A 16,323-nucleotide genomic window follows, 5' to 3' on the forward strand; every position below is an offset into this window, starting at 1 on the left:
AACAGAAAACAAATGACAGTAACGTCAATTAAAGAGTAACATCAACTAAACGAGTTTCAGCACTATGTCGTTCATTTTCTATGTCCCAATTCTTACAATTATACTATCGATACTAATCCATCCTAACTTAAATCCCACACTGTACAATTCGTAACATCTACCCCATAGAATCCCTTCGTATCTCGACCTACTCCGTATATCTAACTCACGATTGTTATGACTATAAACATGCAATTCGATAGTGTTTCTAATTACTATCACAAGACTATACTAGCATGGCTTTGGGATCACATAACCGCATATTACTAGACATAATAGTACTATCAGCACATTATTCAACATCCACCTAGGTAACTATCATCGACTCGCAATTATTTTCATGCTCACGACTAGCACAACACTTCATTGATTATTAATCCTGAACTCGAAAATTTATTTCTCATTTCCACAACATCATATGATCACGTCATCATTCATACAAAATACTTACCGTAGCGTTGTCCTGCAAAATGGTTAGAATATATGGGTCTCAAGGTATACATCAACTCGATTATGCAATAATCAATGTATCAATCGGTTAATACTTAGGCCACGATATTTGAATTTCCTGTTCAACCTCAAGCAACTATTCTACCCTTTCTCTCGTATACACTCGGGGTTTCGGGTCAAACCGAGAGGGGCAGTTCGGTGTGAGGGGGCCCCTAACTCATACCTTACCTTAGTGTGCTCCTAACAGTTCTATCCCGGGGTTCATTTTAATTAGACACATCCTATGTTCATTGGGCTCATTGGTTTAGGCCCGAGGATCGTTCGCTCTGATACCACTTTGTAACATCCCCATTTATTTAAGGGCCTGAACTAGGACTCCTCAGATAAATGACGGTGTTACCATCTCGAAACCCGAGGGTAGATAACAAAGGAAAGAAACACAAGATTACTTTATTAAAATGTTTATAGTGAGATTACAACCGGAATTAAAACAAAGCCTCCAAAAATATGACCAAAAGATAAAGTCTAATAAAACTACTAATAAGACCAAGGTGGGCTAGGCACTAAGTCAGTCATCCAAGCTCTCTTCCCGGCCAGCTCCCATCAGTCTCGAAATACCTGTCAACCGCTCCCAATAATTGGATCATCACAGCGTACACGAATACACGTGGTCAACCACGAGGTTGAGTAGGGAAAACAATGAAACAACAACAAAAAATATATGATATGCATGCTCCCCGTCACCTCCATCTCCATCTGAACTCATATCTCATAACTCGTCTCATAACTCATAACCCGGAACGCCCAGCCATACCGATCCCTTGAGACTATATATATCGACCGTAGCCGATCCGCCACCTTGTTGAGGACACCAGGGCAAGTCTGCAGAACCCGCCCGGGCCTCGATCACAACATCATCATCACCACACCACATCACCACCACATCCTCCATCTCCAATGCATATGAATGCTCAAAAGAAATTAATGCAATGCAACATGTAAATCATTGAACTGATAAATCATAAAATCATGCCATTTACCCGATGTTGTGATATCATACTCAATATGATCAATTGATCAATCACCTTCCGTATATGAATCATAACGTAAATCAACAACCATGAATCAAGTCAACACAATTCAACAACAACGATAATAGGTCAAGTGTATTTCCCTACCTCAAAGTGCCAGCAAATCCAATTAAGCGATTCAAGCGATCCGAGAAAATAAAGCAACGAACGATTATCGATCCTTCACGAATCCGTCACCTAAAACAATTATAATATTTATAATTACTAACTACTAAATATAGAAATCTCCCAAAATAGAAGCTTCCCGAAATACAATCCCGACACCAAACTTATGCCCAACTGATAACTAAAATAACCCGATTAGTATATGACCCAACTTCCCAAAATAGAAAGTTACTAAAGTAGAATTTCTTAAAATGGAAACTTTCCCGATATAGTAGCTTTTTCATTTTAACAAACCCGACTTGAATTACTTAACTGGCTCGTGAATTAAATTAAATAAAGTATTTAAATGACTCGGGAATAAATTAAATAACTAATATGATAAATAAAAGATTAAACGAATTATACGATTAAGAAATACCCGAATCAAACTTTAAACAACTCAAACATCCCGACTCAAACCCGTCTCTAATTATTTAAATGACTCGGAAGTTAAATTAATTAATTAATACGATAAATTAAATAATAAGAAAATGAATCAAAACCCGACTAAACAACACGCGCCTTCACTCTCGCCCCCACCCTTCACGCGCCACCTACACCACCGCGACAACCACCTGGCCAGCTACCCACTTCGACCCCACCACCAACAACCACCACCAGCCTGGTCGACTGCCGCCGGCGAGTCGAACCAGGGCTGGCAACTGGCCTGGTTCATCACCGTGCCTCACCAAACGCCTCTGTTTCTCGCCACACCACCACCGCAGCCAACAACTGTCCCCTGTCAAACCACCACAGACCTGGTCGCCGTCAGCCCACGAACCCAGACGACATGGCGCCGCCGTTTCGACCTCCCCCTAGTCCACGGTGGCGCCACCCCAAATCTAATCACCTAACTCGCCTGAAAACGCACATTTTAACCCGTTTGTCTACCCCTGTCGACAACACCTCTTGCCGCCATTTCCACCGCCCAAAACCACCATAACCACCACCACAACACTCGTCACTAACCACCCATTTCCCTTACCCCGCCAACAACCACTAGCCTCACCTCCCCAAGTTACGAAACAACCACCAAAAACCCGACATCAAATGCGAAAACAGAGGAAAGGGTTGAACTCATACCTTTTTCCGCCACCACCACAGCCACCGGGCCACCCACGGTCGTCGACAAACACCCTAAGGTCTTCCTTGCTGCGCCGTCACCACCCACGCTCTCTCTCTCTCTCTCTCTCTCGTTTTGCGTGAGGGTTGAGATTGAAGCTGATGAAAAGAGGGAGGCGGGTTGAGGGAGGCGGGTTGATAGAGCTTAGGGTACTATTAGGTTTAGGGTTTAGGGTTAGGGTTAAATGGGCTTTAGGGTTAATTGGGCTGAACCCGATCTTGGGCCAACTCAATAGGGTCAGCTCACATTTCGAATTCCATATAAACCCGTCTCAATTAACTTACGATAGCTTAACGTAATTATCGACTCAACAATTAACCCGATATAATTAGTAATATAAAATGTATAATAATTAATATATAATAATATCCATTTAATTTATTATATAAAATACGGGGTATTACAATGCATTAACATACCTAATGGTTATCTACACTTAGATAATAGACTGACCCATACTTTTTAAGACGTAAATAAGCCCGTATTTAATACACCGTAGTGGATCACTTTATATTTGAGTTTAACTTAATAGATAGCACATAAATACTATTAATACTAGCACATAAATACTATTAATACCGAACTAATAATTTGTCTACATATATTGTTCTATTAGGCCCATATTTCTTACAATCTCCCACTTTGGCCAAATACATTCATATATGTGTGACACCTCATAATTGTATTTACAATAACCTTAGTGAGCTCAAGATGCTATCAAACATCCAACCGTCTTAAGAATTCGGTCCATCAATAATATTAACATAGGATCAAAGCGACCTTTGCTCCAGTTTGTTGTAGCAGGACCCTCAATGGTCACATATGTCAATATAACCAACGACATGAATTAAACATGGGAGTGCATCATGAAAATAGCATCCGAATGTGATCAAAATATGCATATTTCCAACTGGTCCACCTTAGTGAGATCAACTAAAAATAAGACAGAGTGAAACTATAAACCGAAAACCGAAAACCTTATATCTGCAGAACTTAATAACCGTAAACTTAATGTGTCTAACATGACAAACTCCCACTTAAACTGAATTTCTTTAAAACCGAAACACCCATGAGCAATGAGCTCAAGAAAGACCGTGGGTGGTAATTCCTTTGTAAGTGGATCCGCGAAATGGAGTTTGTATCAACATGTATAATTGACACCTTTTCACTCTGAATTGTTCCTTAAACAATACATCACTTGTATTGTCATTAGAAACTATAATAACTGTCACATTTGTAAAATAATTATTTAAGTGGTCTTTCAATATCATACCGAATTTTGCAGCCTGTGACAAATGTTCATAACCAACTAGGAGTCGAATAACCGAATGATCTCAACCTGAACCGATCTCCTATAAATAATGTTTTGTTCCAAACATAAATAACAAACAATATATTTGGCTGCCTTTAGTGGATCGAAGATCCTAATCTGAATTGCCTTAATATCTGTCAAATAACCTTTAGAATGTATGCGATATCTGAACGAATACAAACTAAATATATACCATAATACTTAAACGAATAAAATAATTACTGACACACATTATTTTAAGCATTGCTGAATTTTCTGAAAATATTTCCTTTAGAGCATTTGAGACTAGATTCGTCTCCTTTACTTAAATGATATTAAACCAAATTCATTTTGTAACACCCTCATACACCAAGTGCCTTACCAGGACCACCTAATGCATGGAAATGCTACCATCTCGGTTACCCGAGGGAATGTATATCAAAAGGACCATAAAAGAACGTATTTTATTAAATAAGTTTAAGGCAATACATGTCCAAATCAAAAATGTCAAATAAAAATACAACTGTTCCAAAAACATGCTAAACCAACTAAAGTGAATAATCGTTTAAAGACACAACGGAAGACTTCTAGACATCTCGTGGTGAGTCAACCCAGCTATCCCATGTGCGTCAATCTCATACCTGCTCAATAACTGCTCACCATCCCCGAATGGATCACCACAGTTTTCAAAACATTTAAACGGAGTCAGTTACTGATTACACAAAAATAATACAACAGATACAATATACAAATTACCCAATCTCCATCACAGCTCCACACACCTGACTACACACTAAAGTGTGTAGTCCTGCCAGAATACCCATCGCAACAGATATTCCTCGCCGCCAGTGGGGGACCGCAACCGTTCCCACCTAAGCCCCGGTCATCTCATCCGTGCGATAACCCATGTTACTTAATGTGCACATCCCCTCCTGTGGCGGGTTCCACAGAGGGCGAATCAAGGGCGTGAAGCCACTCCCGCAAGTGACTCCACTCAAGCGAGGGCGCACCTCGCGAACCACAGACAAACAACGACAATTATGCAAGAACAACTCCAACACAAAAACCAACATGTTATAGATCAACAATAAACACAATCACCATCAACACTTATGTAACCAATAACCGAGTAGGGAAACCCTACCTGGAATAAGCAATCACGAGACCATCACAAAGCAGCTAATCAGTATTGCTCCTCAACGAAACCTCCTCCTATAAGCATATAACCATACAATTACCATCTAATACAACATTATACTCCCAAAACCCCCGATCTACCCAATTAGAGTTTTAAACAAAATCAACGAAACGGTATAAAAATCATACAAGGAACTTACCCACGACACGACGAACTGAATGGTGTAAAGAACACGACTATCCGACAACCTTAGCCTTTGGGATTTGATAGTAATGCGAAGAACAAAAGCAACGTAACTGTTTTCTCTCTTGAAAGGTTTTAGAAAAAGGTAAAAGTGATAAAGAAGGTGACGGAAAGCTTTAAATACCAATCACGCGTTACTAACAAAACCCGGCTAAAATAACCCGCAAAACCAACTTACTCGATCGAGAAAATAACTTACTCGATCGAGTGACCCTTACTCGATCGAGTCCCCAACTTACTCAATCGAGTACCCTTCAGCAGAGCATTGTTTCGTAAACCAAACATACTTACTCGACAGAGTAAGCCCCACTCGATAGAGTAACCATAGACATAGAAAATCGTAGTATTACAGTCTTCCCTCCTTAAAAAGAATTTCGTCCCCGAAGTTCAACCCATACACAAAAACAAAACATACTAACTCAACCACGACACAACAACGCAACTAAAACTCAAAACACAACTCCCAATTAAAACTCAAACCGACTCAAAGCAACTACTAACTGTACTAAAACCAACATAAACCATACCAAAACCTTATGTGATCACCTCCTACCCCCTAAAAGAAACATGGTTACGTCCCCGTAACCACACATACCTGATTAAAAAGAGACGAATACCGCTCCCTCATAGCCTCTTTCGCCTCCCAAGTAGCTTCATCAACCTCATGATTAGACCATAGAACCTTAAGCAACACTGTTTCCCCGGATCTAGTTTTTCGAACCTTGCGATCAAGAATCTGTTTCGGCACCTCAAGATAAGAAAAGGACTCATTCAACTCTATGTTATCCACCTCTAGCACATATGAAGGATCGCTCACATACTTTCGTAACTGAGACACATGAAACACATTATGCACCCTATCCAAAGCCGTTGGTAATGCTAACTGGTAAGCAACCTCTCCCACACGATCCAAGATCTCATATGGTCCGATGAACTTCTGGCTCAGCTTCCCTTTCTTCCCAAACCTCATAACTCCACGCATAGGAGACACTTTCAGAAGAACCTTGTCCCTAACCTGAAACTCTATGTCATGGCAATGTAAGTCTGCATAACTCTTTTGTCGATCCTGGGCCGCTTTTATCTTTTGCCTAATCACCTTAACCTGTTCTATCATCTCTTGTACCATCTATGGTCCTAAAACCACTGCCTCAGCTCTATCATCCAATCAAATTGGACTCCTACACCTCCTCCCATACAAAGCCTCAAACGGTGCCATCCCAATACTCGTGTGATAGTTGTTGTTCTAAGAAAACTCAATCAGATCCAGCCTATCTTCCCAGCTACCACCAAACTCCATCACACAAGCTCTCAACATATCTTCAAAGGTCTTGATAGTTCTCTCTGTCTGTCCATCTTTCGCAGGATGAAAAAAAGTACTCATCTTTAAAATAGTTCCCATCAGATCCTGCAACTCTTGCCAAAACCGTGATATGAGTCTCGCATCTCGATCTGACACAATATCCTTAGGCACCTAATGTAACCGAACCACATGCTTTCTATAACCCAAAGCTAACTGTATCTTGGTCCAAATATCTTTCATTGGAACAAAGTGAGCTGACTTAGTCAAACGGTCAACTATCACCCATATCATGTTGTTACCCTGTTGGCGCCTTGGTAAACCCATCATAAAGTCCATAGAGATAGATTCCCATTTCCACTCAGGTACCTCAAGAGACCGAATCTTACCTTATGGTCGTCGCTGCTCTCCCTTGACCCTCTGATATGTCAAACATCGAGCCACAAACTCAGTTGTTTCCTTCTTCATCCCAGGCCACCAGAAAGTCTTATTCAAATCTTTACACAACTTGTCGCCACCTGGATGTACTGAATATGGTGTGCAATGAGCCTCTGTCATGATTATCTTTTTCAACTCCTCATCATTAGGAACACACCATCTCCCATCAAACCTCACACTGCCATCTGTATGAATAGAGAACCGAGACACTGTCCCTTTCTCCACTTCATCTCTCCACTCCTCAATCTTAGGATCCAAAGCTTGTTTCTTGTGAATGTCATCATATAGATCCGATTCCACTGTCAAGTCCCTTCTAGCATCCCCTTTCTGTATCACATGTATCCCTATCTTCCCCACCTCATCTCTCAACCTCATCAAAGACATAGCTGTGCATAGAGTATGCACACTCTTCCTGCTCAGCGCACCAGCAACCACATTTGCCTTCCCTTCATGTTAATATCCATGTCATAATCCCCTATCAGCTTCATACACCTCCTCTGTCTCATGTTCAGCTCCTTTTGAGTGAAGATGTACTTGAGACTCTTGTGATCTGAAAACACCTTAAAGGTCGCCCCATAAAGATAGTGCCTCCAAATCTTGAGAGCAAACACAACTGCACCTAACTCTAGATCATGTGTCGGATAGTTCTCCTCATAAGGTTTCAATTGCCTAGAAGCATAGGCAATTACTTTCCCATTCTGCATCAACACACACCCTAACCCATTCTTTGAAGCATCTGTATATACCTCAAAGTTCTCACGCCCTTCAGGTAATGCTAAGACTGGAGCTGTGGTCAAACGCTCCTTTAATATTGGGAATGCTGTCTCACAACTTTCATCCCAATGAAACCTGTTCTCTTTCCTCATCAACGCCGTTATAGGTCTGGCTATCTTAGAAAAGTCTTTCACAAACCAACGATAGTACCCTGCCAAACCCAAGAAACTCCTAATCTCTGTCACATTCTTCGGTGCTTCCCACTTAGACACTGCCTCTATCTTTTTTAGATCCACAACTCCACCATCCTTGGAAATCACATGCCCCAGAAAGGCAACTTCCTCTAGCCAGAACTCACACTTAGACAACTTTACATACAGCTGATTGTCACGCAAAGTCTGCAACACCAACTTCAAGTGCTCCTCATGCTCCTCCTTAGTCTTGGAATAGACTAAGATATCATCTATGAACACCATCACAAACCGATCCAAAAAGTGACTGAAGACCCGATTCATCAAATCTATAAACACTGCAGGTGCATTAGGTAACCCAAACGGCATCACCACGTACTCATAGTGACCATACCTGGATTTAAAAGCTGTCTTTGGTATATCCTTATCCCGAATCCTCACCTGATGGTAACCTGATCTCAAATCAATCTTGGAAAAGACTGTTGCCCTACTCAACTGGTAAAACAGATCATCTATCCTTGGCAAAGGATACTTGTTCTTCACTGTAACCCTGTTCAGCTCCCTGTAGTCGATGCACAACCTCAAACTCTCATCTTTCTTCTTCACAAACAGAACTGGTGCTCCCCACGGCGATACACTAGGTCTAATGTATCCCTTATCAATCAAATCATTCAGCTGTTTCTTCATCTCCTCCAACTCCTTAGTACCCATGCGGTTCGGGGCCTTAGAGATTGGTCCCATCCCTGGTTTCAGTTCCACACTGAAATCTAAATCCCTCTTTGCTGACATACCTGGTATCTCCTCCGGAAAAATATCTGTAAACTCTCCCACCACTGGTATCTGATCAGCTGTCGAACTCACCTTACTATGGTCTCTCACATGGCATAGAATCAAAGGACACCCCTTCCTCAGATAAGACTTCAATGTCACTGCTGCAATCACTTTGACTTTAAGTTTGACAACAAACCCACGATAAGACACACTAACTCCCTTAGGACCTCTCAAAGAGATTCTCTTTTGGTGACAATCTATTCTAGCCTTGTACTTACCCAGCCAATCCATACCAACAATCATCTCAAAACCATCCATGGGAAACTCTAACAAATCTACCGGAAGGTCAACCTACCCAACTATCATAGATACACGCTTATACAACCTCCCACAAGTTACAGACTCACCCGACGGTATAAAACTCTCATCTTTTACAGACTCAAACTTACCCAAACCCAAAAGCTTAGCCTGACCTGATGATACAAAAGAATGTGACGCCCCCGAATCAAACAAAACAAAGGTAAAGACACCATTAACAAGAAAAGTACCCGTGATCACGTGAGCATCATCCTCAGCAGCTTTCTTGTCCATCATGAATAACTTGCCACTGGTCTTCTATCCACCTCCCTGGATAGTACTGGCAGAAGTAGACGGCTTGGCAGCCGATCCCTGGTTATTGTTTGTTGCCGGTTTCTGATATGAATTACCGCCATTGCGGTTAGCCCCACTGTTGTTGTTACTCTGACCACCGTGATTGTTCCATGACCCAGCCGACCTCTTGCTAGCATAATACTGAGACGGACCCTGAGAGAAACTCCTCTGTGATGGCCTCTGAAACCCCTCCCCACAGCACTGTTATACTCATATCTCTTGTGGCCTACACCGCCACAATTAAAGCAAGTTAAACCCCAGCTGCTACTACCACTACCTCAACCATGCCCAAAAGAAGCTTCACCGCTAAACCCCGATCCTGATGAGTAAGCCCTCGCTTGGTTATGGTTGCCCCTCTTGTAATTGGACTGACCACCACTCTCACTCTCAGCCTTCCTCTTCTCGGGACTTATCTACCTATTCTCCTTGGCCATTTCGACCAATCTTTCAGCTTTCCCGGCTCGCTTATACACTTCCTTAACATCGGTAAGGACTCCAACTGGTAGTTACTCCATGATCTTATAGGTTAAGCCCTTCTCAAACCTCAGCGCCAAGTTCTCCTGGTTCAACCCCATATCCTCTGTGTATCTAGACTTCTCATTAAACTTATGATAGTACTCAGCCACTGTCATATCCGGAGTCATTTTAAAATCATCAAACTCCTCTCTCAGCTTACTACGGACATGCTCAGGTATAAACTCTCGGCGCATAGCTCTCTTGAACTTACTCCAAGGTATAGCTGACTTCCCCTGTCTTACATACAGATCTAAGGCACTCTCCCTTACCTTATCCCACCATTCTCCAGCCGCATCTCTCAAGTAGAACGCAGCTTGTTCCACTTTGAAGTTCTCAGGGCAGTGAACCACATTCACAATATTCTCCATCTCCCTATGTCAATTGTCGAGCAAAATTGGCGCTCCAGTACCCATGTATTCCTTTGGGTTAAAACGGGCTATGGTAGTACTCATCTTAGCAAAATCTAACCCAGCCTCTTTGTCCTTCCCAAATTTCTTCAAAGCCTCAATAAGCGCCTCTTGATGCTCAAGCATCTTGGCCACTTCATCTATACTCATCATCTCAGCCCTAGCATACAAGGCAGATCTCTTTGGCGGCATCTTTGAACTATATAAGAGAAAAGGTAAACGTAAACACACATCCCTCAACTTAAACATATATATGACCTGAGCAGCTCACACTCGACCGAGCAACACAACCCACTCGATCGAGTTGAGGCCACTCGATCGAGTTTCCCACTTACTCGATCGAGTGCCTCGACTCCAAAACCTGACCAGAACGCATCACATAACCAACTCGATCGAGCCCCTAACATACTCGATCGAGTAGCCCTTGCTCGATCGAGTCCATAGCTTACTCGATCGAGCGCCTAAAAACAGCAGCGATGGTTCCAAAACGTTATACACACCACTCTACCGAGTCCTGCCCACTCGATCGAGTCCCTCACCTACTCGATCGAGTGCCCCCCACTCGATCGAGTCATGATGTCTCGTAAGCTACCCGCATGCTAAACTCAACTACTTTCCACAACAACTATATACATTTAGATATGTATACGTATATACAACAAAACAATATCCTATTCACATGTTTCTAACAAGCCACATTATAAATCATCGTATGTAATCTTGATTATCAACAACAACATACAATCATACAATCTACGTACCTTTCGCCACCACATTCTCCATTCTCCACATTCATTTATCCACTGATCCATACAACACATTTTTAATATATATATATGCAACATAACGTAAATAAACACATAGCGATCCCATGACACACCCCATAGTGACCGGTTCAAATTTGTAGGGCGAGATCGCGACTTTAGGACGTCTCCCAAGCCTTTGCATTAGCTCCTAACCACTCCTACCCGGGTTCATTTTATTTTGACTCCCTATATTCATTGGGTTCATTAGTTACAGGTTCCAAAATCGTCTCTCTGATACCACTTTGTAACACCCCCATACACCAAGTGTCTTACCAGGACCACATAATGCATGAAAATGCTATAATCTCGGTTACCCGAGAAAATGTATATCAAAAGGACCATAAAAGAACGTACTTTATTAAATAAGTTTAAGGCAATACATGTCCAAACCAAAACTGTCAAATAAAAATACAACTGTTCCAAAAACATGCTAAACCAACTAAAGTAAATAATCGTTTAAAGTCATAGCGGAAGACTTCTAGACATCTCGTGGTGACACAACCCAGCTATCTCATGTGCGTCCATCTCATACCTGCTCAATAACTGCTCACCATCCCCGAATGGATCACCACAGTTTTCAAAATATTAAAACGGGGTCAGTTACTGATTACACAAAAATAATACAACAGATACAATACACAAATTACCCAATCTCCATCACAACTCCACACACCTGACTACACACTAAAGTGTGTAGTCCTGCCAGAACACCAGTGGGTGACCGCAGCCATTCCCACCTAAGCCCCGCTCATCTCATCAGAGCGATAAGCCATTTTCCTTAATGTGCACACCTCCCGTGGTGGGTTTCACAGAGGGCGAATCAAGGGCGTGAAGCCACTCCCGCAAATGACTCCACTCAGCCGAGGGCGCACCTCGCGAACCACAGACAAACAACAACAATTATGCAACAACAACTCCAACACAAAAACCAACATGTTATAGATCAACAATAAACACAATCACCAACAACACTTATGTAACCAATAACCGAGTAGGGAAACCCTGCCTGGAATAAGCAATCACGAGACCGTCACAAAGCAGCTAATCAATATTGCTCCTCAACGAAACCTCCTCCTATAAGCATATAACCATACAATTACCATCTAATACAACATTATACTCCCAAAACCCCCGATCTACCCAATTAGGGTTTTAAATAAAATCAACGAAACGGTATAAAAATCATACAAGGAACTTAACCACGACACCGACGAACTCAACAGTGTAAAGAACACGACGATCCGACAACCTTAGCCTTTGGGATTTGATAGTAACGCGAAGAACAAAAGCAACGTAACTGTTTTCTCTCTTGAAAGGTTTTAGAAAAAGGTAAAAGTGATAAAGAAGGTGACGGAAAGTTTTAAATACCAATCACGCGTTACTAACAAAACCCGGCTAAAATAACCCGCAAAACCAACTTACTCGATCGATTAAGTAACTTACTCGATCGAGTGACCCTTACTCGATCGAGTCCCCAACTTACTCGATCGAGTACCCTTCAGCTGAACACTGTTTTGTAAACCAAACATACTTACTCGACAGAGTAAGCCCCACTCGATAGAGTACCCATAGACATATAAAACCGTAGTATTACACATTTTCATACTCCCACTGAAACTTGAGTATCTACAATAATCTACCGCATCCATCTAATATCAAATAAGATGATAGTATTGCAGATTTGTAATCTTTATACCGGAAAACCTGACTTGAAATTTATTGGATGAATTCCCTTATTGTAGAAAATCTACTTTGAATCCATTGAATCAAAGTTCTCGTTACTGAATTGAATATTTCCATCAATGTCACCATTGAAAAGCATATCTATAACATTCATCCAGTATAACTGAAAAACCGAATATGCTAAAATGTCCTTATAGTCAATACCGACAAGATAATTCTGAGTGTCACATTACCTTTTGAACCCTTCTTGGTAACAAATAAATATTTGAAACCAATATATTTCACAACTTTAGGTAATGGAACAATGTCCAAATATCATCGTCCATCAAATGACTAATTTCTTTACGGCACCAAATCCACTTATATGAGTTAGGACCTTCAATGGTTTGGCAAAAGGTGATTAAATCATCTTTACCATTCTATTATCTAACTCTTATTACAACTAGTTAGTCTGTCACTACATTGTTGTCCATTTTTATCTATATAGGAAAACAATGTAATTAATGTAGTTGTATTTACCTTATTATGTGGATCTTCTAATGAATTGGTTATTGAGATATTTGAGTTTGTTCAACCAAATTGATTTTATAATCTTGTATAAGGAGACTTAAAACAATATCAATTACCTTTTCTCCCACTCAAACTCAATATTCTCAATGAACACCTTAATTTCCGTCTTAGATAGCTTTATTGTGGGATCATTACTTTATTACCCTTAAGCCTTAGGTACTATCCAACAAAATAGTCATTAACTATCCTTAAGTCCAACTATTAACCTTATGCTTTTTAAACCTCAACCCTGATTAGTTGGACATACGAGATGTGTACATTATTTACACTTTGATTAAATAGTCAATGATATTGTTAGAACTTTATTCATAGATAGCTGCAATCTTAAGAACTTATAACTAGAGTAATATGGAAAAGAGTATGAATAATCACACTCCTTACCAGGCCTTAGCATCTTGTTTGCATACATATTACACCATCCATATTAAGAATCCTCATATGGTGTAATAATATCAAATATAAGATAAAACTCCTCTAGTAATTCTTTAAAATAACCTTGACGTTGTTATCCTTAATAGTCACCGCCAAAGTATTAACACTTATGATCAAATATGACATAATTATTTCTTTACTGAGTAAAATAACTCAGTCAAATATCAGTGAAAACGTCAAGAACTAAAAATTTCTCACAAATGAGATTTAGATATCCTTGCCTAAATTCCATCTACAAATTAACATAATAATTTAAACCATTAATACTCAGAGTATAGAATGGTTCACCTTTCCGTATATATGTTAATAATGAGACATCAAAAAATAATTTTGATATCTAATCTCTCTTTAGTCTGTCTTTAACCCTTAAATATGAATATCTGAAGTAAAGGAGAACACCAATTTCATTTTGACACAAAACTTTAATTTCCCTTTTAATGTGTCATACCGTCTTCTTTATATCCACTGAACTTTAATACAAATTTACTTAAAATATATTTCAATCTAAACTATACAAAGCTATCAAAAATGATAGATTCACCATTATTTGAATTAGGAAAACACAAAATTGATTATTTCTCAATAGACAATAAACCAAATTTGCTAATACGAAAAATAACCAAACTCCACCTAAGGTAGTACCAAAAGCATTTTCCAAATTAAAATAAAGGAACAAGTCATTAATGATAACTAAGTTAGTTGACTGTCTGAAACTCAGATGACAACATGCCCCAAATAGATGAATCTTTCATCATCACTTGGCTTGTAACATGTTCGTTATACTTGCATAATTATCCTTTTGTAGATGAAAAAACCAAATACACCCACCACACGATTGGATATATAATAATTAACTTTAATTAGACAAACTCAAATAAGAAGTTTAACTTTACCGACACGTCAAGCGTTAAAACTTAAAACTGATACTAGAGTTTCTTTATATGTCAAAACTCTTAACAAACAAATGACTAAAAAAATGTCTAACCTTATGTTTGTTGTTATTTCTTTGAGTTTGACTTTTGCATCTTCTTAATTAACTGAAAAATGCCCTTAAATATTTCCTTAATAATGTCGCCTTAGATAATCACTAAACATCCATTTTGAATGTACTACTCCACAAATCACGTGAGTCCACACGATACTTTAATCCTTATGAGTAGCAATTATACATTCCAAAAGCAATGTTAATATTATCGCTAACCAAAATAAGTATTTACATTCTCTTACCATTCATTAAAAAAATGGTTTCATCCGAATTGAGAATGTAATTAACCGAATATGACAGATAAAATAACCATAAATGTCAAACTGAATGAACAAAACAATATACTTATATTTTGAATAAATTCATAAGTTAAAGTGTCTTTGCGAAACTAATAATTTAGTTGTTAACCATAAATATTAACTAGCTACTCTTAAAGAATTGTAATCAAATATTGACGATAAACTCATGTCGAATACTAAGCCTTCCTTTGGGCCGACTTAATATACACATAAAAATACCGAATAATCGTCACATATTTATTACCCAACGTGTATATGCAATTCGGCCAAATAATGTCTTCCTTTGGGCCGATCATTATTCGCATGAACTACACACACTAGACCAAAAAATTGAATTTATTCATCTTAAAATCTTTATGGGCATAATCCTTATGAGTGTCATAAACATAATGACACTCCCTTAACTTGATTTCAGATTCAATATTGGCATCTCCATCATCACAAGATACCTAGCACAACATCTAACCTTGTCTTTGGACAAGAACTAGACTTGTAAGTGGTACTCTTAGCGTAGTAATCAAATGTTAACAGTAAAATCATGTCAAATATCAATCCTTCCTTTGGGCCGACTTAACATTTACATGAAAACCGAATACTTGTTATACATTTATCACCACAAGTATGATTGAATCTCGGCCAAATAATAGTCTCCCTTTGGGCCGATCACTACCCGCATGAAATCCAAACATACACAATTGTCTTAATATTTTAAATTATTCAATCTACGCAATAGAGGTCACTTTGGCGACTTATTGCTTCAATCAAATAACTCAAAATATTAGACACCTTATATAAAATTCAAGTAGCCAATATTAGTGAATCCAATAACAAATTCATAATTGATAAATCGTTATTCCTTATTTGTCACAATCATAACACAAATTCTTGTTTGTGACGGTCATAAACCTTAACCAAAATATGCTATTATGCATTATCATTACAATTGATTAATATGACAAAAAATTATTGCCCCTAAATTATCCAATGACCAAATCAATAACTATAGAGTAAGTCTTGCTTAAAACGGGTCGGATTTTAAGACGG

This window comes from Silene latifolia, chromosome X (assembly GCF_048544455.1).
Source record: "Silene latifolia isolate original U9 population chromosome X, ASM4854445v1, whole genome shotgun sequence".
Classification (NCBI taxonomy): domain Eukaryota; kingdom Viridiplantae; phylum Streptophyta; class Magnoliopsida; order Caryophyllales; family Caryophyllaceae; genus Silene; species Silene latifolia.